This window comes from Symsagittifera roscoffensis, chromosome 7 (genome assembly GCF_963678635.1).
Source record: "Symsagittifera roscoffensis chromosome 7, txSymRosc1.1, whole genome shotgun sequence".
NCBI classification, from domain to species: Eukaryota; Metazoa; Xenacoelomorpha; order Acoela; family Convolutidae; genus Symsagittifera; species Symsagittifera roscoffensis.
In genome coordinates, this window is record NC_087068.1 from 41,559,637 (window position 1) to 41,582,506 (window position 22,870).

At 40.1% G+C, this 22,870-nt stretch overlaps 1 protein-coding gene across 2 annotated transcripts in view; it reads left to right on the forward strand.

Moving 5' to 3' along the window:
• Positions 1 to 22,870, forward strand: part of LOC134851311 (uncharacterized) — a 247,743-nt gene that overhangs the window by 185,011 nt on the left and 39,862 nt on the right. The gene's annotated exons all lie outside the window — the stretch shown is intronic.

Below are 22,870 nucleotides of genomic sequence, written 5' to 3' on the forward strand. Positions count from 1 at the left end.
CCAAAATACCATCCAAAAGATTGATATTGCCCTCGTTAAACATTCACTGAAGGTATGAAACTACGGAATTAGATCCAGTTATCATCCTCCAGGTTACATTCAGTTATCCCTGATTTATATTCCAAGACATCTCACTCTCTGCTATTGACATTACAAATTTTTTCCTTGCAATGTTTGCATTAAAAATAAGAGCAATCTGTTGAAATTTAAACTTTTGAAACTAAGCTAAACTGGCTCTTTTTCCTTCCCCCCCCCCCCCCACCTCACGCCAGTTTCAACTTATTAGTGTAACGATTGGTTTTACGAGGTTGAGTATGAAGACCAAATATGTTTTTTATGTGGCCTTATTGGTCTGTATGTAAATTTTCATAACAATCGGACAATGTGGTCAATAAATTTACATGTAAAAAATTGTAGGTGGGGGGGGGGGAAGGAAAAAGAGCCGCTAAACTTGCTGAAAAATACAAACAAAAATGTTTAAATTAAATGCAAAAAGTGTACTAGTTTAAATTTAGGCCAAACTTGTTATAAAAATTTCTTCAAAAATCTGATGTACACAATTCTTTTTGGGTTAGCAAGTAGACTAAGGTTGATTCAAGAATCAAAAGGGTTCCCATGAGCTGTAAATTCAATAATATCGATTATTAAAATCATAGGTGCTCATAGTAGTGTTGTTTAAGGAGGGGAAAAACCTTCCATTATTGCAAAAACTGGCTCTTTTCCAGTCCCCCCCTTTTAAATTTATTTTTGAAAAGCTTATTTAACGTTGTCATAATGCAATGAAATTTGGCGTGGTGAACAAATCGACAACTGTGAACAGATTTGTTCTTCATATTTTACAGCGTAACATCACGCATTTAGCCGTAATAACACGTAAATCAAACATAAAACTCGGTATTTTGAAAAGGGGGGAACTGGAAAAGAGCCCAAAAACTTGCAGACAAAAACTTCCGTAAAATTATCTAGATGTATAAAAATCCAATGGTTGCACCAAGGGTTTTCGTGTCAGATGTCGCTGTTTTGTCTTGATATATTCTGTTTCTGTACATAAAATTCGAATCCAAATGAAAGTTCATTTCATCTTGGAAAATGTCAGACTACTAAAAAGAAAAAAATGATTAAGAAAATCAAGTTGGTTATCGAACCGTATAAATCATAGTCAAAACAGCTTTCAATGATGCAAAGAAGAGGGCACAAAACTAGAAGCTTTTGAAAACTTTTAATCTAACGAATTTCAATGAATTTTTTCATGATTTGCACTGCTATGTTAAGTTTTTATAACGGCAGTGAAGCAGGGCTTTCGACTCAAGGCCTTGCGTCATTCTTTAGTGTAGTTTTTTTGTTTTTAGGCGAGCCGCACTGATTAAAGTATTATTTCAACGTGTGTTTTACCTTACTGAATCGACTCATTAACTAGCAATTTTTGACGTTTTTTTGATATCATCTGAAAAACATTTTTATCTTGAGCTCACATTCAGAAAAATATTTGAATTGTTATTTTTTGGGAAGTAAAGGATACAAATTTGTCAATTTGGATCCATTCAGGCTCGCTATATTTCGTGCTATTAACGCGTACGCGGAGATTTAATATGTCGTATAAACCGGTTACATGTCAATTTGCCCCAAATTAACTTGTCCCAGTCCAACTTGTCCGATTCCAACTTGCCCCAGATGACAACTTGTCCAATGCCATCTTGGGCTCTTTTTCCTTTTCCCCCCACCTGCAAATTTTTATATCTGAAGTTACTGTTCACTTTGTCCGATTGTCATAAAAAATGACATGCAGACTAATAAGGCCTGATAAACATATTTGGTCTTAATAATTAACCTCGTAAAACTACTCGTTAGACCATAAAGTTCATGTTTGAGTGAGGTGGGGGGAAAAGGAAAAAGAGCCCCATCTGGTCCCAGATAATAAAAAAAGGAAACTTGCCCCAGATTTTTTGATATCCTCGTAGAACATAATGTCATGGCATAAAGATGAAAGATATTTTTGTTGAACAATTAAGCTTGAAACAAAATGCTGAATCATTAAAACATGTGCTGAATCAAAATGAGTTCAAAGCATGCATGAACAAAATGAAAGCGGCAAAACTTCAATGCAATTTTCATGTCGAGTTAAACATTTCAAAAGAAAGATTGCTGGCTCTTTTCCAGTTTCCCCCCTTTGTTAAATTACAAAAAGAGATGATCAAAAATTGTCCACACGGCAATTTTCATGTTAGAAATGTTGTGAAAATTTGTTCAGCTGTCCACACTGACATGTTTTAATGCAGTTTTTAACATTAAAAATTATTTTAAAAATACTTTCATGTATTGAATTTCAGAAAAAAAGAAAGGGAGGGGGAACTGGAAAAGAGCCAGATTGCTGATCTTGTAAGCTCCTATAGCATAGTTAATAGTGCACAACACTCATAATCAAGAAGTCAAGAGTTCAAAACTTGAAGAAGTCAAAAGTTTTAGTATGAAATTGATGAAATGGAAATCCGCAGGTACTGCCTCGCCCCTAAAACCCCCAAACTGGGTAACCTAGAATAGGGGGCGGGGTGAGGGAAAGAGCAAAACTATTGCAGTATTGGCCTTTATCACCTCTCAAAATTTGGACCCTGTACGAAGGCTATAAGTTAAAAAAAAGTGGTGATTTTTCAAAAATCAATTAAAAATGCAACAAAATGCCGACAATTAAGTGGAAATTATGCCGACAATTTAAAACTTACGAAAGAGTTAAATGAGCTATTGCATATAAATAGTCAACAACATGGTCTTTGTTGAAGTTACTAGAAAAGTTTTGGGTTTTTGCATGAACATCCCGATATTTCTTCCGCCCAAGATTCTGCGTTCCCCCCATAGCCTTCAAAATGTTGAATTTCTGATTAGTTGAGTCCATTTGAACGATTGTTCCACTAAATCAGTTGGAACAAAACTGAGAGCGGGTATTAAACGCAGAGCCAAGCTCAGCACGCAGTTGTTTTCATAGGCTTTCTTCAAACATAGCTCGTTAACTTTGCGTAAAAAGGCCTGGCAGAGGTGAAAGCAACAGCCTTTGATTGAAGACTCTGGAAACGCACTTGTAAAAGCGTTTACGGCAACTCGTTCAAAATCTAGAAGAATCCTCGATGGTTGCGCGTTATCAAAGACAGAGGCGATGGCTTTCAGTAATTTTGAATACGTCTGTTCGGTTTTGTTTGGCAGTAGAGCATAAAGGCATGGTGGGTAAAATCCACCAATTTGAATGTAGATGGTATAAAGCTGCTAAAATTGCATTGGGCAAGTTTTAAATGTACCGTCGGAATAATGAAGTGACTTTCTTCAATGATTGGCAAGGACGGGACCAAGTTCTATTTCTGGCGATTAAGAGTTCTGTTTAATGCTGGACGACTGGGCAAGGATAATTGAACTGCTTTCTCATCTGTTACTTCCTGGAGACAAGTGATAATTATACTACTATTGACAGGTACAATTTGCTGCCTGGCCTCTCTTTTCTTTTGATGCATGATCTGGTTTGCCTCAACTTTCCCAGGTCTAACATCGTGTTTGTGTTCATTTTTTGTTGATACGAGTTCATCTCCTGCTGTGACGGCGAGCATACGGCATTTGTGTGAACTGTATCTTGCGCATCTCCAGTGCTCAGTAGTTTCAATTTAAAGTTAGGCATGCTATTTGGGCGTTTTAAAATTTTGATTTCTGCAAAACATATCACTTTGTTCTTTAAGCATGTGCGGGGTCAATTTTAAATCTAACAAAAATTATTACTTTTTTTGAACAAAAAAAAAACATTTCATCAAACTTTCTAAGGAAACACTACTCCATGTACCATAAACTGCAGTCGGAACATTAGCGCATTGGCTCTGGTTCGAAAAACATTCAGGGCTTGGCTCTGATACAAGAATCTTGCGGAAACTTGCAGTGTTCGAGAAGAAGACAAATTTTGAGATGCAACATAAGTTTATCTGGTATAAAATACATGTACAAAAGATGAACCGATAGATACACATTTGCAAAATATCCGCAGTGTTCACTGATTATTTTTGTTTTATTTGATTGTTTTAGAATATATATTGCAACAATGTTTCGAATATTGCATTAAGGATTCAAATACTGATTTAGTGTTTCAAATAAAGTCCCAATTTTCAAATATTGCACCAGTTTTTCAAATAAAAAACAGTGTTCTGTGTGTGTTTGTCCCATATTTGCATATTAGTGCAAAGTTTGAAAAAGCAGGGTAACAATAAAGACAACAAGACTGCTCGTATCAGGGCGAAGTCCTGAAAGTTTTGACTGCCTTTTAAGGTTTATGAGGCAGTAATAACATTAAAAAGTTAAATGTGAAAAAATAAAATGAAATTTTTTTTTTAAAATTTGAATTTTTTAATGAAAATCATCCCCCCACACGCCAAATAAAGTACAAAGGATAAATTTCGCTCCTTTTAACAAACTAAATATGGCAAACAGGCTTCTTTCAACCAATTTGGAACGATTTCTAAGACGGATTAACTCTCCGCTTACGCGTTAATAGCGCGAAATATATCGCGCGTTAATTGTCCCAAATTGGCCAAAATGCCAATCTTTTAACCCCCATAACTTTACGAAAAATGATCACAGGTAAAATATCTTTTCAAATTTAAGCTCAGGACAACAATACCTTTCGAATGATATTTAAAAATTCCATCAAAAATGGCTAGTTAAAAAGTCGAAATTTGTCTGAAGAAAAAAAAACCCACCCCGAGCACAAATATTCCGTTACTTTCGTATCGAAAGTCGGAACAATAAACAAAATTGAAATGCTATAACAAAATTCAAAACAAAAACGCAACATCGTTCCTAGACCAACCATACAAAATGAATTAGAAAGAAAGACCTTGTGTTAGCGGGCGAATTTTAGTTTTCGAGTATTTTTTGTGCAACAGTGTTTTTGTGTATTTTGCTCGAACTTTTCAGTTAAGTTTCATTCCAGATAATCCCAAATATCATTACATCTTGACACTGTGTCTCAATTGTTCAAAATACGCTTAATTTTGACTACTTGTGTAAATTTATTGCGTATTGTAGCAGTGGCCTATCTCTGATTGAATTGCTTGAGTCTAATTAACGGCTCTCGGTATTTTATGCAAGAACAAGTACTGCAGCAAGTGATAAATAAGGAGCAAAGCTGTTATAGCCAAGCTCAATGCCTTACGAATGCTTCAAAAAAATTTGGAATAATTAAAAACCCACTTTTTTCTATTCTAGTAAAGAAGCACTGCATGAGTTTGAACTGAACTTGTGAGTTTGGACAGAAAACAGGACACTCATCAATTTCATTGAGCTAACAGTTTTTAGCGTAACATATGCGGACAAATTTCAGAAGCTATCAAATAATTCAAATAAACTGATTGTCTTTGAAATTAGATTGAAAAAATGAGACAGCCAAAATGGTGGGCTCTTTTCCAGTTTCCCACCCCCTCGGAAAATTACAAAACTAAGCTGTTAAAAAACTGTTCCCACGGCATTTTGCATGTAAAAAATGTTGTAGAAATTTGTTCACTTGTTCACGCTGACACGTTTTAATGCAGTTTATATTGAGATAAGTCATTTTAAATTGACTTCCATATATTGAATTTCAGAAAAAATAAAGGGGAGGGGGAACTGGAAAAGAGCCCCAAAATGTTTGTTTTGAGGATGAAAGTTTTTGTAGGAAAATTATTTACATCTTTTCGACTACACAGAAAATTTTTACACATTCTAATAGACCATTTGTTTTAAGGTTGATGTCAGATTTAATTGAAATGATTTGTTGAACTTAAAATCATATTGCTCAGAAGTCAAAACTCATGCCTCACGCCAAATTTTTAAGGATTTTAATCAAAACTTGAGCAGTGTGCGTTCAATATCCCAAACTATTACAACTTGCAAACTGTTTTTTTTCGAAGCCAAATCGTTCCATGTTTAGCTTTAAAAATTGCCGGTCTGTTAAAACAGAAAAGGAAATATGGTGCAGAACATATAAGTTAAAATTCGGTAAATCCCAGGAACAGTTTCTGTCAATACAAAAGTGAATGAGAAAAAAAACGAACATACAGCTTAGAACAAAAAATTCGAATGAATTCTTCAACCAACGAATGTTGATAAACATTTTTGTTAACAAGCGAGTTAAAAATTTTTTTTGCTAATTAAAAGAAAAATGTTTTGCTACGAAAAATAATTTTTTGACTTCATTTTAGCGGTACAGCACCACTATAAGTTGAAAAAATTGATAAAAATAATTAGAAATTTTGTTTGATTTTTCTCGAAATAGTTCGTTGAGTTTTCTGTAATCCAACTAAATTAAGCATAGATTTGTAATGAATCAATTTTTGTATTATAATTTATAGGCTGTTTTGACTCAGTAATTGTACAAAACAGCTTGCTACAGTTTGCAAAATAATAAGAGAACAGTTCAGCTTTTGTTTCACTATTAACTGACATCAAAGTTTTCGGTGCTTATTGCACAATCAAAAAAAACTTCTTCTTTGTTTTTAAACTTAGGTGAGTGTTAAACTCGTTTTTTGTATTATTAGCAAGACAAAAATACTTGAAAGTACACTCCTGCAGTTGCAGTTCATTGGATGCAATTAATTTCATGCAATTGAAATTATTCAATTTCACCCAACAATAACTAGGTTTGGAGCTTCCAATTAACTGATGCCCACAAAAAAAAGATATTGGAAAACAAAAACGCTTTTTTCCAAATTTGTTATTCTCTTTTTGGCTGAAGCCGAGCTATTTGCACACTTGGAAAAAACTTAGATTTTCTATTGAGAGGAGAAAAAAGTGTTGAAAAGAGATCTACAAATGTTACTGTTTGCTTTCAAGTAATTTATTCAGTTTGCCTCTGTAATTTTTGAACCGAAAGAATATAACAACATAAAGTAAATTTAAGATTAGCTAGCGTCAAGATAAAGCCTTTATTGCTTTTAACCGTCTCAACCAGAGCTAATTCAATATGTTTTTTCGTAAGATCGGGTCAACAAAATTTTTACTGCTCAAAAGCTATCGGCCGGACCATGCAAACTACCTTAATTATATGCAGAATCACTGAGCTCATGGTTAGATATCGGCGTCCCACACCACGATGTCACTCCTAAAAACAGGGTTACTACATCATTAAATTTGTTATTATTGTTTTCGTACAGCAGAGAAAATCCATTAATCGGAGATTGATTGACCCTTTCCTCACTCATAGCTCCTCATATGCCGAAAGTGAACTGAGAGCTACAAGTTCCTTAAATTGACAAGGAGCGTATTGTTCATTGAAAGGAAGCGCTGCTGATCTTATTTTTGGCCTTTCCAATCTGTGAAATATGTCCGGTACCGATTGTAACGGTACAATGGTTACTTTCCGAAATGCTTCTCATTCCTGATCTCCGTGTGCTTTGTTCAATGTGTCGTCTTATTCTGATGAGTGAAAATTGTTATGATTTTCAAGTTTTCATGTGATGCGATAAATCAGGTTGTTACCGTCATGCACAATCAATTTTGCCTGCTGTTTGGCTCAGACAAATTTTGAAAAGGAAACTAACTTGGAAAATTGTGTTAGACTATTTAAAATTCTTTAAAAAAGTTCAAGTATCTGTACATAGACTGAAGTTTCTGAGAAAATGTCTGAAAAACGATCTAATACCGGACTTTTTGAAGTTTAGGGTCCCCGAGAACGAGGTTTTTTCGGACCAAGCTGTGCATAATTTTCAATTGAAACTACTAAGGACTGAAACTTCTAGGGCAAATGAGGATAGGAAAAGGTACGAGGAGATGCTAAGGAAAGCAAGATCACTGGTGCAAAAAGAAATTGACAAACAGTGGTGGGCATCCATTTTCGGATTCGTGAGGCGTCAAGTTGAGTCAAGCTTAAATACAACATCAGAAAACCATAGAAAAAAGTTAGAAAAACTATCCGAGAGACAAGATAAACCTCTTGGGGGGAGAAATGAGCGATAAGTTAAGGTACTTGATAATATTGAACTGCCTGAATGGGTATATGAAGTGCTATCAATGGGCCCCAAGCATCCAATTAGAGACAAATTTAACGAAACACTTTTTTTGGCGGATATCGACATTTTCCTCTCACAATTGAAAAATCAAAAAACATCTGGTGAAACGTTATGTGAAATAGAAGCCGCGGCAAAGGCATATGCAAAAAACGTACGGCAAACCCCAAGAGACAAAGCCGTTGAAAAAACGAGGAAATATCTCAAAGATAATGGGTTGCTGGCTGTGCCTTTTGATAAGGGGGTTGGTTTTTGCATAATGAGAAAACAAACATATGAATCAAAGCTGGAATCCTTGTTGCAATCTGCTCAGTTTGTGAAAAAAGATGCAACCACTGATGAGGTGATACTGAAAATTGAGAAAGAACTTAACAAAGAATTACTAGCCATGAACAAAAGAGACGAGATAAGTGATCAGTTATATTCTAAGATGAGATCAACAGGGGGGCAACCCGCCCGTTTGTACGGTTTAGCTAAGGTTCACAAGGATGAGACACCCCTACGACCTGTACTATCACTTCCCGGCAGCTCGTATGAGAATCTTAACAAAATGCTTGCAAATTTTTTTGACAACATCGATGGAGCAAATATAGAAACCAATACTAAAGAGGCTAGAGAAAAAATAGAAAACATTGCTCTAGATCCGGATGAAACCATAATAACTCTTGATGTGAAAAGTTTGTACACCAACGTTCCCCTGAAGGAGGCAATTGAAATTGCTTTACAGAAGCTGTACAGCCAGGAGTCTCCTCCTGAAATTCAAAGAGCAACCATGAAAAGGCTTTTGAATATGGCGGTCAGCAAAGTATATTTCAAGTGTAATGATTCATGGTATGTACAAGTTGATGGTTTAGCAATGGGCGCGTCCCTCGCTGTAATTCTGGCAAACTTATGGCTGAAAGAATACGAATTTGCTCTACGACAACAAATACCGGTGGGAACGGGGGTACAGCAAATTAATGACAAAAACGGCTTGTGCCCATGTTGCAGCAGGAAAGTCACATATAGATCAAAGGGGGTTGAATGCGAGAGTTGCCGAAACTGGTATCATCTAAAATGCGGAAAAATATCCGATGACGTATACGCATCAATAACCGAGATAGTCTGGTACTGTGAAAGCTGCTGCCGAGCTAAGAACAAGGAGAAGGATACTCCCCAGGTGAAATTGTTCCTCAGGTATGTGGATGACATTGTTAGAACAGTCAGAGGGGAGCCGAGTTGTCTTCTCGATGCCGCCAATTCTCTTCATCCAAATTTGCAGTTCACTCTAGAGAAAACTAATTCGGAGGGGAATTTGCCGTTCCTGGATTGGAACATAAATGTATCGCAGGATAGGCGTGTAACTTGCAGTTGGTATCAAAAACCAACAGATACAGGGACTATACTGAACTATAGAAGCTGCGCCCCAACTCAATATAAGCGTAGTGTTATCCAAGGCACTGTACACAGGGTTTTTAGGAGTACATCTAGCTGGGAGCAATTTGATAAGGCTATGGAAACTAATAGGGCGCAATGGCTGACAAATCAGTACCCTGAAAATTGGTCCGCAAAGGTGGCTTCAGACGCCTTGTGCAAGATCATCGAGGGTAAAGGCAAGCCCCTGGATAGCGACAGGGGTTTGTCAGTTCAATCACCAAAGGATGAGAAGCCCCCAATGCTGATGGTGCAATATAGAGGTAACCAGAGCCAATATTTTGCTAACAGGTTACGAAAATTAACGAACGTTCAAGTGGTTTTCACCACAAGAAAACTACAATTATGTTTACCATCACTGAAGTCAGCATTTTCTAATGACCTCAAGTCAAGAGTGGTTTATAAACTGTCATGTAGTGGATGCACTTCCACCTATGTCGGACAAACTGTTCGACATTTGACCACTAGAATTGAGGAACATAAGAAAGCAGACTCACCGGTAGGCCTCCACCTTCAGCAATGCCAACTTGAGGGAAATAGCGCAGATCTTAGTTGGGAAATTATAGATAGGTCAAACAACCAAACAAAATTGCTAACACTAGAGGCAATACATATCAGGAAAGAGAAACCGGGCTTGAACACGCGCGATGAGTTTAGGAGCAGGGAGTTAACACTGAAAATTTAGTCCCAAAATATTTTTGATTTTTTATTCAAAACGTACATGTCTAATTCGAAATTATGACTCAAAAACTTCCAGACAAATTATTTTTAAAATGTTTAATTAATTTTAGAGGTTAAAAGTATTTTAATCTTAATAGTAATTTAGAGGTCAACTGTGATTGGCTAATTTTTTATCATGATGGTTTAGAACCAAATTGTATGTGATTTATTGTAAATAACATTTGTAAATTGATGTTTTATTGTCATTTAGAGTAGTTTATTGTAAAAATCCTGACGATGCACATAGTTGCGAAAACGTTTGAAATTTACTTTTTAGCAAAAATTTCTTCAATTCAAAAACTCAAAAATAGTTTCCTTTTTTTTCCACACTACAATTTCAGTTATTTTTTGCTAAAAACGGTTTTATTCCTCAATTCTATTCAAAAAAACCATCAATCATTTTTACCGGATGGCAAATACTCCCTGAACAGCTCATTCAATCTCCTCATTGAAATTTTTTCCAAATTAGTACATCATGGAAATGGTACATTGCTATGAGACAGAATTTTAAAAATTGCACCAAGAAGTAACTTTAGTCAACTTAGTCAGCTTGGTTGTTCTAGTAAGTTTTTGCCAACCTTAAAAAAAATTCTTTTCCTCATTGGCAAATGTTTTGACTCTTTCTCTTTTGATCTTTGTCATTTTTCTGGCGTCTTGGACTTTGGCTGTTTTTGGCAATTTTGCCTTGCAGCCCTCTGTTCGAAACAGGGCAGGGGATCCACAGTAGATTCTCTGTTTCTGCAGAAGCTGTTGTGAAGGCAGAAAGTCACATTTCTCTCCAAGTCTTCCTTCAGCAATTCTTCCTTCTATCTTCCGTCACTGCCAATCATCTTCGAGGTTCTTTTCACTGTGGTTATCACTGCATTCTGGTGGGTTACAAAAACCCAACGGAAATCTTCCGAACCAAAATCCTGCTGAAACCAGCTGTACACCTTTTTCTGCTTCGGCATGTGCTTCTTGGCATAATTATTTATTTAACCAGCCATGTTAGCTTTGAGCCAAAGTATTGGTCGTTTCATGGCCCAAATCTTATTCACTTCCATCTGAATGTGCAGTATCTTGCATGTTGTTTCGAACAGATCTAAATGTTTTAGACAGTTAAGTTTTTCCAAATGTTTTTTCATTGGTGCTTCTCTGTTGTTTTCTCTGAAGTGAGCTTCAAGCCATCTTGTTGCCGTCATGGCTCGCATCACAATTATCGCTATTAGTCGCGATGAGTCTAGTAAGCAAATGAACAGCAGAACTCCAGCATCCCAGATCAGCATTATTTTACTTCGCGCCGGGTACCACCGTGCCTACATCAAACAGTTACCTCCAGTTAATATTACCAGGCGGTTCCATTAGGGGTTCCACTTCCATCAATACATAGTGGATTTCATCGTTTTCTTTAACTTCAACATTATTTTTTGCCATTGATCCTTTTTGCTTCTGTCTTTCAAAATCACTGCATTTTCCACCAGCATGGCTCTTGAACTCCTTTTGAAACTTTGACTCTAGTTGACCCTCGATCTTTTCGGTAACTGCGGCAAAAATCCTACAGAGCTTTTCACAAGTCGGAAGTTTCACTTCCAGCAAGTCGCACACACTTTCACGTTGGCATTGAGAAGGTTTCGATTCCTCGCTTCCACTGCTACGAAGTGAACATGGTATAAATTTTACATAGAGGAGGCAAGCTTGAACCCACCAAGTAATCAACGCCGGCTGATCTGTGACATGCCTCATCTTGTCAATTTCATTTCCTTCTCGATGGCTTCGTTTCATCTTCCTATATTCTTCTGTTCGGCCTGCAGTACTCCCCAGAAAACTACACTAATGAATGTCGCTATCACATGACTTTTTTAAGATTCAATAGTGACTCTAGAGAACTAAATATTCTGTAGAAGCCTTGTGCTGTCACTAGATTTGCTTCTCTTTGTCCATGACAATCAGCTACTAGTTTCGTCTCCGTTTTAAATTTCAATGTAAGGTTTTCAAAAAGTTTTAGTTTTTTGTCATGTAACATTCGTCTACTGCAGTCACACATGAGGCTTAAGAAAAATAGGCCCTATAACCATTGGCTCAAGAGTCAGGGACACTATCTCTTGTGTTTTTCTACCTCAAATCAGTCGGAGCCAATTCGGTTCGTTGGTGACATGAGACTACGACCCGTTACAGCTTAAAGGCTACTACTAAAATATCCCCCCACTCTAGACTTAGGAACGTCCCCATACTTAGGTCTCTAGATACCCAAAATACATGAACGCCGTTAAAAACCGGGTCGGAACAATCCGTTAAGTTACTTTTTATTAGACAGTGGAACTTTGATCCATTTCAGATGGATCAACCTAAAACTCGCCTTACCTCAACATAACAATTATAAAACACACTCTAGAAATTTATTTTAGTACACACATTGTAGCACGCTCAAGAACCGGGAGTAATCAAGTCGGTAATCAACTCGAGAATTAAATAATGTAACTAAAATGAGTTTAATGTTTGTCAGTTTTAACAACAAGAACAATTTTGTACTCTAGACTATAATTTCTCGTGAACCATTGGGACACTCAAGCTGTCCACCTTTCCACCGAAGGTTCACTCTAGTCCAGCTTAGAATAATACTCCAGTCAAGTCACAATAATCCAGTTCGTGGGAATACGCTTGTCTCTGTTTCGAATGGGACAGCTCTACTCTAGGTTATTACTGTGACGGAAATTGCGAATAGCAATTTCCTACTGATTTTTCTTGCAACTTTCCCGCGATTGTCACTCGATTGTTCTGAATTCTCTTTTTCGACTTTCAGTTATCGCGAGAAAATCGTGCATGACAGGCTCCATTCGAATTTTTGAAAAATTAAATTTCACCCCAAAATTAAGTGTTTTTTGCTTCTCTCAAGGTCAAACTTCCAAATATGACCGACTGGCACATCACAAAATGCACAACTCTACATTTATGGTCTTCGAGGATAAAGGGTTGTTCACAGACAGCTTCTAGGTTCTACCCAGTCCTCCGGTCCCAAACAAGGTAACTCGACAATTTTCTCCCGGTTGCTTCTGGAATTTTTGGTCATCAGGTTGCAATCACTATTCATTTCTTGTAACACGTTTTGAGTTGCTCGAAAAATCATATCCGCATTAGATTTTGGATATCATGGTGGTTTCATCAATTCTCACACAACCCTCAGGCATGTTCTAAGAAGTTCATCTGAAAGTCCTAATACAATCTACTCTGCTGTAGATTTTGTGCAGAAGGTGTAGTCACCTTTGTTTCCACTGTTAGTACTAAGTTGACATAATCACTCGCTAATCTTACCACAGTTGACATTTTGAACACGCAAAATTCAGAAAATTGCTTCTTCATAGTCTATTAGGCAAACGGATTACTTTATTTTGTCCATTTTTCTCAAAAGCTGGTTCACTGCTTCTTTCACATCCAGCTAAATGGATTGCTTCGATGAAAAACCACATGTGACAGCGATAGAAATGTTCTTTTTGATTCTTGATCTTTCTTCAGAACGTCTGCAAATGTGATCAGAACTGGCGCTGAAACCTGTTCTAGCATTATCTTAAGAAACAGATAAATTCTCCAGTGATCATCAAGTCTCTTCAGACATCATCAAAAGCACTTTTGTATCAATCGACATGGTACCGCTACCTGAGCTTGAATTATCGATGTTATTTTCGTACTTTTTCCAAAAAAAAACAACGCCCTTCACACAATCTGGCAAGCTGCTCCAGAGTCTCTCCATGCAATTCCGAGGAGACCAATGTGCCATAATCTCTTTTCTCTTTGCTTCATCATCGTTTCGCGTACGATATTTTTCAAATAACAGTAACATCACATGGCAGCTTTTGTTTCAAAAGGCTCTAGATGTCCTCTCGCAGACTATCTCAGTTCCAAGATTTCCATTTATTCGCCAAAAAGGTTCACCTATCTCGGTAATTACCGGCACTGAGTAGACGATTGTAACATTCGCCCGGAAGATACATATCGACGGATAACAAAACTAAGTCTTAAGACGACTGGCTAGCGTCTAAACAGAGCTTTGCATGTTTTTCACCGTCTCTACCAAGCCAGTACTTTTCGGTGGTCTTTCCTACATCGGGTCGACAAAAACGTTACTGCTCTCCGGCTTCGACCAGAACGCTCAAATTAACTGGATTACATGCAAAAATAGTGAGCTCATGGCTGGGTCTCTGTATCCCCAGACCACGAGGTCACTCCTAAAAACAGGGCTACTACTTATCATATTACTATTGTTTTTGTTCAGTAGATAAAAATCATCATCCCCATCGAAGATGGATCAACCCTTTCCCCCAACTCCTAGCTTCTCATCCTTATCAAAATGAATCCAGTTGTTAATTAAATTCAATTCAGGACATGACAAGAAGCTAAAAGTTTATATAAAAGGCTAAAAGTTCCAGTCCCGAAACCCTTCCGGATTCTTGAATCCAGTGAATCAAGCTCCTTAAGTTCAACTTCACACCAATCCAGAAGGCTGGTTCTCACCCTTCACCGTTGTTGGCAACGGCCTTGCAACTATTGTAGCAGCACAATAGTTGCAACTTGGAACGTTCTCTGCTATTGTAGTTCGTTGTCGTTTTTCTTTAATCTCGATTTTCGTTCTGTTCGCAATCACAGATAAAGTTGTTCTGTTTTTCACTCGCTTTTTGTTAAAATGGCCGTTTCAGCATTTCTCAGAAATGTGACGTCATCATTCGAATTTTTGAAAATTTAAAATACTAGAATATTCTAGCCCTCACCGTTTGGCTAAACGTTCCTATAACGTCGCTAATCCTTCGAAATCATCAACTCGGAACGCTTACTGCTCAAAATTCGAATCCTGCATAAATTGCATTTTGGCCATTCTGGTCGAATGTCACATACTCCCCGGACAGTCCGGTCAATGTCCTCATTGAATCGCGCAATGTTCTAAATGGTTACAGTGTCATCGAACAGAATTTACAAAATGCACGAAATTACTTTTATCTACGTCACATCGACTCACTGCAGAATATAAATGGCATCATACTACATCACTATAGCCTTCAAATTCTTTCATTAATCTGCACATTGAGGATATGACTTAAGATAAAACATATTTTCTGACTTCCAGTGTCAATGTCCCGATTGAAACTTTTTCTCCTAGATTTAAAAGGTGTTGGCTTGCAGGACAGTCCTGCCAACCAACAAGCTAAAATTATCCTACTATGCTCCTTCCCTTCGGAAATCTTGCTTGTTTATTGTCCTGGATATTAAAACCAAGAGACCTTGTGGTTAGAAAGAACAATGCAACAACCTCCCTCCTCAAGAAGTTACTCAAGCTTTTCATGTCACCACAAAGTGATCAGTCTTCCTAAGTGATTAAAAACAATCATGCAGGCTGGAATATTTAAATACACTCTTCCCTCAAGCCTTTCTAAATAAATAATAAGTGAGTGTCTCTAAAGCCACTTCAACTAAAACCAAAATGCAAATTTATAAATGCAACAATTTCAAAACTCAACTAAATGTTTCAGTTTTCAATTACAACTTGGTTGCTTGGTTTCTCACCTGAGTTTTTCACACACATAAAACAATTCTGAGTTTTAACGTTTCTTCATCATCCCTTTGTTCTCTTCTTTTTTCGTCGTTTAGAAGTTCTAAAACTTCTAAATTCTTCTAATTTTCTTTCTTGCTGCCTCTTGTTTTCTCGACCATTCGTCAATGCTCCATTTCCTCCTCCTGTGACACTGACTCCGCACTCTCGGTTTCCGTGTCTTGTAGCACGTCATTGACTATCCTGACGCTGTTGGAAGCCGTCCTCCAACACTTCTGCTCTTCCACCCTCTGTTTACAGCAAGGTAGGGGATCCACGTTTGATTCTCTGTTTCTACAGAAGCTGTTGTGGAGACACAACGTCACGTTTCTCTCCAAATCTTCTTTCAGCATCTCTGCCTTCTCATTTCCACTACGCTCGCTCGTCCTGGAAATTCTTTTCACAGCGGTGGTCACTGCATTCCGATGGGTCACGAAAGCTCGCTTGAAAGCTCCTGCCCCAATGTCCAGCTGATATTCACTGTACACTCTGCCATGTTTCGACATATGCTTTTTCGCATACTCGTACAACCATGCAGTCATGTTAGCTCTGAACCATGGCATCAATCGTTTTCTTGCCCATATCTTCTTCACTTCCATCGGAATGTTTAGAACTTTGCACATTGTCTCAAAAAGATCTAAATCTTTTAGACAATCTAATTTCTGCAATTGTTCTCTCGTCGGTGCCTCCTGTCTATTATTTTCTCTCACATGAGCTTCCAGCCATCGTATCGCCATCATAACTCCCACTATCACTATTGTTATGGGCTGTGATGAATCTGGTAAACCCATGGAGAGCAGCTCTCCAGAGTCCCAGATCAACACCAAATTACTACGCTTGGGATACCACCAGGTCTGCAGCAAGCAGTGGCAAGGAAACTCGTCATGTGTCAACATGATGCTCCTCCAATTGCGTTTTCCTGAAGCTTCCAGCAATGGTTCCACTTCCATCATCACTCGGTGGATCTCATCATTCTCATCTACTGCATTGTAATCTGTGACAGTTGATCCTCTCTGTTTCTGTTTTTCAAAGTCACTGAAGTTCCCACTCACATATCCCATGAACTTCTTTCCTACTATTGACTCCAACTCCTCTTTGGTTCTCTCTGGAACTGCTGAGAACATCTTACATAGTAACTCGTAAGACTTTTCAGACATTCTCGCCAATCTCACGCACTTTGGCACTGAGAAAGCTTGATCCACGATCGTTCTTGTACTCTTCACGTCCACAGCCACGAAATGTACAGGGTATCTGCTCTTGCACATTGGAGCCCACGTTGAACCCACCAAATATCGTGCTCCTGATGGTCTACAATAAGTTTCGCTGTGTCTGATGTTCATCTCTGTTTCGATTGCTTCCCTCCATTTTCCTATATACTTCTGCTCAGTCTGCAGAACTCCTGGGAATACTTCTACGCTGATGGCTGTGACCATCTCATGTTTCTGTTCTAGATTCAATAGTGACTCTAAAGAACCACACATGCTGTAGAATCCTAGTGCTGTCACTAGATTCACATCAGTTCCTCCATGGCAATCTGCTATCAGTTCCGTTTCCGTTCTTGCTTTCATCACTACATTTCCAAACAATACTGTCAACTGCTTGTGTTGTTTCTCCAGGGTTTTCACACAGTCTAGACTTCCACAAACGTGACCCTCTAGTCCACAGACTTCCGCCAGACAGCTACCAGGTTTGACCCAGTCTTCTGGTCCCCAGCCAGGCAACTCCACTCTATCTTCTCCGTTGCTCTTAGAGGCTGTTATCATCACATTATATATGATGTTGAGGTCACGCAGGTTACAGTCCGCATTCAGTTCCCTCTGTATGTCCTGTGTCGCCCGTAATATTGAGTCAGCGTTGGGAATAGGACACCATGATGGCTTCATCAATTCCCACACTGCCATCAAGCTCGTTCTCAGTAATTCATCTGAGAATCCCAACCCAAATTCCACTCTCTTGTCGGATTTTGGTATTGAAGGTGCAGTCACCTCTTCTTCCAAGACCAATCCCAATTTGGCCTGTGGATTGTTAACGCTCTTAGTCGTCACAATTCTGGACGTCCAGAATCTTAGTAACACCGCCTGCTCATAATCAAAGAAGCAATCGCGTATGTCTTCACTCAGGAAAGGATTGTATGCTATCCCTATAATCCCGGACACATAGCTATATGACTTCTTCTTGATCGGTCCACAGTATTCACTGGATTTCGGCAATGCTCCCATAGATTCTTTAGTGAGCCTCAACTCCTTGTTTGAGAATCTCCTGATCTCGTCTATCTTTTTCATGGGTTCCAATTCTTCAGGTTCTTTCATGTTCACCCTCATCGGTTTACTTTGCTGCATATCCAGCATTGCTAGTAAGAACATGGCTTTCGTTCGCTCATCGCCTTCCTTCAACATTTTAACACAAGTGCTTAATGCAGGTACTGAGATCTGCTCTATCAGGAATCGAATGAAACAGAGAGCGTCTCTCCGCTTTGCACACGCTACTGCTGCTCCCTCCTGGACTATCAGATCCCTCAGATTCGTCATAAGGAAAACTTTTTCCTCCTTTGATCTTTTCCTTTCTTCTGAATCATATTCTTCGCGAGTCAGTCCCATCATGCACCAGGCGAGCCTGAGTTGTAATTCTGTCCTTACGTAAGGTACTGCCACAAGAGCATGTATTCTTGGCGTAGTCCTCATTTCTTCTTCGAAATACCTCAATACTACTGCTTTCCATGGAAGGCTCACTAACTGCTCGATCGTCTCCGCCTCTACGTCAGACGACGCCAAAGTTCCATACGCCTTCTGCTTGAGGGTGGTGCCTTGCAACATCGTTTCAAGATAACCCTCCATGGCTTTTTCGTCTTCCAGGGCCATTACATACCCTCTAGCCGAGTTCCGGTATTCCAACATCTCCATGTATCCACCGGTGGGTTCATCTATCGACACTGTCTCCGACACTGTTAGTCGGTTGTATTCCACTGGTGTCAGTTGTCCTGCAACACTTCCTTTTCCATGATTCATGGGAGATGGTTTGAAGTCCCTCATTTTACTCTCTCCACATTGACTGAGTATTTCCATTTCTAAAGTTGCTCCAGTCAGAGTGCGGTCACTCCTTTTGGATTTATAACCGGTTGACTTTATCCCTGCCATGAGAATGGGTGGCACCATCGCTATATCACTTAATATTCTATCTGTGCCGGACAATTGATAATCACCTTGCCCCAAATCCATAACTTCTTCGACTCGCTTCCTTTTCGCTGAGTTACCAGCTTTCATCGATATTTCTGAATCCACTTTCGTCTTTCCAATTCTCCTCGGCATCACTCTGCTGCCTAACTTCATTTTCATCGCATTGATTTTATCAATCACCATTTTTGATCGCATCGTTCCTCTCCTGGTCCTTGACAGGTACACCACCTCTCCTTCATTGTTCTGCGGTGTCATCTTGATGGGAGAATTCGCTTCACTCTCATCAGTGGCTGAGTCGATCAATAACTCACTCAGTCTCCCTTCACACTCATCAAGCTTGTCAAGTACTTCTCTCATCAAGGGTTGATTGAGACCTGTTTTGAGAATGGACTGGGTCCCATAGCTCTGAATCACAGTCCAGACTTCTTCCATGAACGCCACTCTGTCCAGCTTACATCCCGTCCTACTCTCGTGGTCTCGGTGATGTACTTCCCATTCTTCTTCGGGCAGCGTTCCCAAGAAAGGTACTCTGGCTGAGGCCTCTATTCTTCTCCTCCGAGGTGATTCCATGAGGATTCTCTGATCGTTATTTCTTGTATTGCCAGGAGAGCTGCTCTCCGGCAAATTCCGTTTCATCTCCTCAAAGGCTGACGGAGGTTCCAGTGTCGAGATGCCTTCATCCGCTGGCTCAGTCGTTTCCAACGTGTCTGCATTATTCTCAAGATCACTGAAGATATTGAAATCCAGGCTGGATGTTCCTCCTGTCGATGCCCTGTCGTCCTCCCCACCAGCTTGATCTTGTTGCATGGGTTCTTCAGTCTGACGGTTTCCACCCTGTCCGTCATCTCCTTCTGACTTGTCCCTATTCGAGTTCGATGGTCCTTGTTTGTCATTGTCAGCTTCTTCCTGGAATCTCGGTATGAGCAATGTACCGGCTGATTTATCTTCCTCTTCTCCATGGACCACTTTGATTTCTTCGAAGGGTGCTAGGAAAACTCTCGTCTGCAATACTCCCGCAGCTTTCATCTCTTTTCTCACACTGGTCAGGATTACTGAGGCTTCAGGCAATTCAGTCCTGCCTCTCATCCTCATTGGAGCTAAGCCTAGTCCCCTCCATTCCTCATCAAATCCTTCAGGCTTGGGAGTAGCAGCGTTGCTTATTCGCCTTCTCGTCGCTTGATCCGTGTACGCAAATCGTGTGTACTGTAACACGGCGGCATTTCTCCCCACGAAGTATGGATCCATCGTCGCCGAGAAATTCCCTACTCTCCTTTCATTGGTTTCGAATGCTCTCAACCTAGGAGTTTGTACTACGGAGACTGCTCCGAGCAACATCCTTCTTATCAGAGGGAATTCAGGGATTGCTTCGGGTAGCTTCTTGTAATCGCCCCAGTCCTTCGTCTCTTCTCTCACCTTGTGATACGCTGCTGTGAGACGAGGCACTCTGGTCATTTCACCATTCGTTTTGTCATAGGGCCTCAGATTCCAAAGCTTTGGAAACACCTCAATGTGCCCTCTTTCTACTTCTCCCATGCGGTCACAGAAGTGATCGTCAAAATTGATGACTGTCATCTCTGGCTCCGATATTTTCGCAAATAACAGATCTTCACTCATGAGCTCTCGCAATGCGTGCTGCTCACACCAGTTCAGTGTACTACCGTCCACTGCCGATATGAGGTTCAGGTGCAACACCGACCTCCTATATGCTTCCACTTTAACGTCAGGGAACGCAAAGGTGACTGCTGGTCCATAGATCACTGTCACGAACTCCGTGACTCCTCTGATCAGCGCCAAGGGATCGATTCTCATAGCTAAGCTCAAATCTGTTAACAGCGGCATGCCTCCAACATGTCGTCTAACATCTTCCTCTCTTTCAATTGTCTCGTCTTCTCCGGTTCCAAAGCGATTTTGCTGCAAGAGATACTGGATAAGAGTGTGTCTCAGGTCTTTTATTTTGTTCCACGAGTCTGTGGATTTCTTCATATCCAGATTCCTCACTCTCTCTTTCATCTGCTCTGGACAACGTGCCAGTTTCATCAGTCCTCCCAAGTTTCCGTGGGTTATTGCGATCAATGTCAGAAGTCCATCTAGTCGCAGGTTCTGTATTCCATCCGTAAGCAGTATCACCGGTCCTTTCACGAAATTCTCCGCTCCAAATGTCACGAACAGGGCTATTAATTCCACTATCGATACTTTCACTACCGCTTGGAGGAATTCCTTTATCAAGTAGTGCGAGACTTTCGGGTAGACTTTTGCCAAGAAGGACGCGGTCCATCCGGCTCCCAACCCTTCTAGCATGCTGTCTGTCCTTTCAAATCCCTCCTGTCCTTTCACTTCCTGGGTCCAGAAGGTTTCCAGAGTAATCTGACACATTCTGTTCACGAACTCAGCTGTCTTTTCTCCGGCATTTTCCGCCAGGTTCACCTCCTTCAACAAGTAGGCGTGTATCTTAGTGATCATTACTGGGCCTTGCTGAAAAGCATCTGCACCCAATGCCGCTACTCTCGGATTCAGGTGTAGCCACTGGTTTGCTTCCGGCTTGGTTCTCAGCACCATCGCTTCCAGATGAGCTCTCGTCTCCAGTGAATTCTTTCTTCTCGTGTCTTCACTCGCCACTTCCATTGCTCGGAACCACAAGTCGTTGGACATCGCCGTGATCACTCGATGGTCGTCATCTATTCCTGGTTTCAGTTTGAGTTGCCGACTGAAGTTGGACAGTTCCAACCCCAGTACTTCGTCCAACACCAACATGTGTAGCGCGTGGTCCTTGAACCCTCTCATCGCGTTTGAGATATCTGACCATACTGCAGGCAGTTCAGCCTTAAGTGGGCTCAGGTTCTCCATTTCTATCATGCGATTCGGGGCTGATATGATCACATCATATTTTCCCTCCGAAAGTAAGGCTACCATTGCATACACAAATTTCAGTCCATCCGGGAGATATGCATATCCCGGAGACAACGCAAATACTACTCTCAACGTCACTTTATTGAATGATCCCTCCTTTGTCGCGTCTACCACTTCACCCATTGACTCCAGGATGTCTTTTATCGCTGGCCATACTGCGTTTTCTGCTGTTGCAGGATCTCTGAGCCTGCTCAGAAAACCTCTACTGTGTAGATGGTCATTGATGCCAGCAAACACAATCGTTATCGGGTTCATTTCTGTCTGCCTTTGTACCCCTATAGCCAATGACACTGATTGCAATAGGTCTAGGTCAACTGCGGCCAGCATTATGACGTCCGGCCAAAACAAAGACTTAGAGGTGTACACGAACTCTGAGTTCGCTACTACCATGATTTTGGCCTTTCTCATCTCTGCTTTGTCGTAGGCGGCGAAGATGGTCTCATCTTTCCTTATCGCTGTCAATCCGCCATATCTCTGGGCATCACCATCTTGGTTCACTAGTTTTGGGTACACTCTCTCCTTCACATGACCAGGTGGTGTCGTCAATTGCCTAAATATCTTCACGTGTTGTCCAATCGGCGCTCTCGCCGTCAGGAATCTTCCTGACCTTTCTTCACGATTCCTCTCATCATGGTTCAATCTCACATCTTGCAACGGTCTTGCATTCACAGGTCCTATTGTGTTGTTGGAGGGCAGTCCCTCCAAGTCGGCAAATCTCAAGGCCGTCGTGGAGCTGAAATTTATGCTAGCGGCTATCAACCAGTCTACGCCGGTTATCGAGTACAATCTGCTAACGGATAGCGTCGCTCCATTCAGCATCCTCCTTGCATCTTCGATGAAGCTCACTCTCTGTAGGTCCAGCTTCATTAGTTCTTCTTTGTATATATGCCAAGGAGACGGTATGGATCGCGACCACATCAATGAGCCTCTGCTCGGTCTCTCCTCTCGACTGGTACTCGTCGTCTCCGATCTAGTGTCCGATCTGGATGTGCCTGCTACTTCCTCGATTGGTTGGTTGACAGGTCCTATCCTTTTCCTAGGATGAATTGTCCTCCTCATCGGTGCTTCTCCCAACCGATCTTGTACGTCTGTTCTTCGAC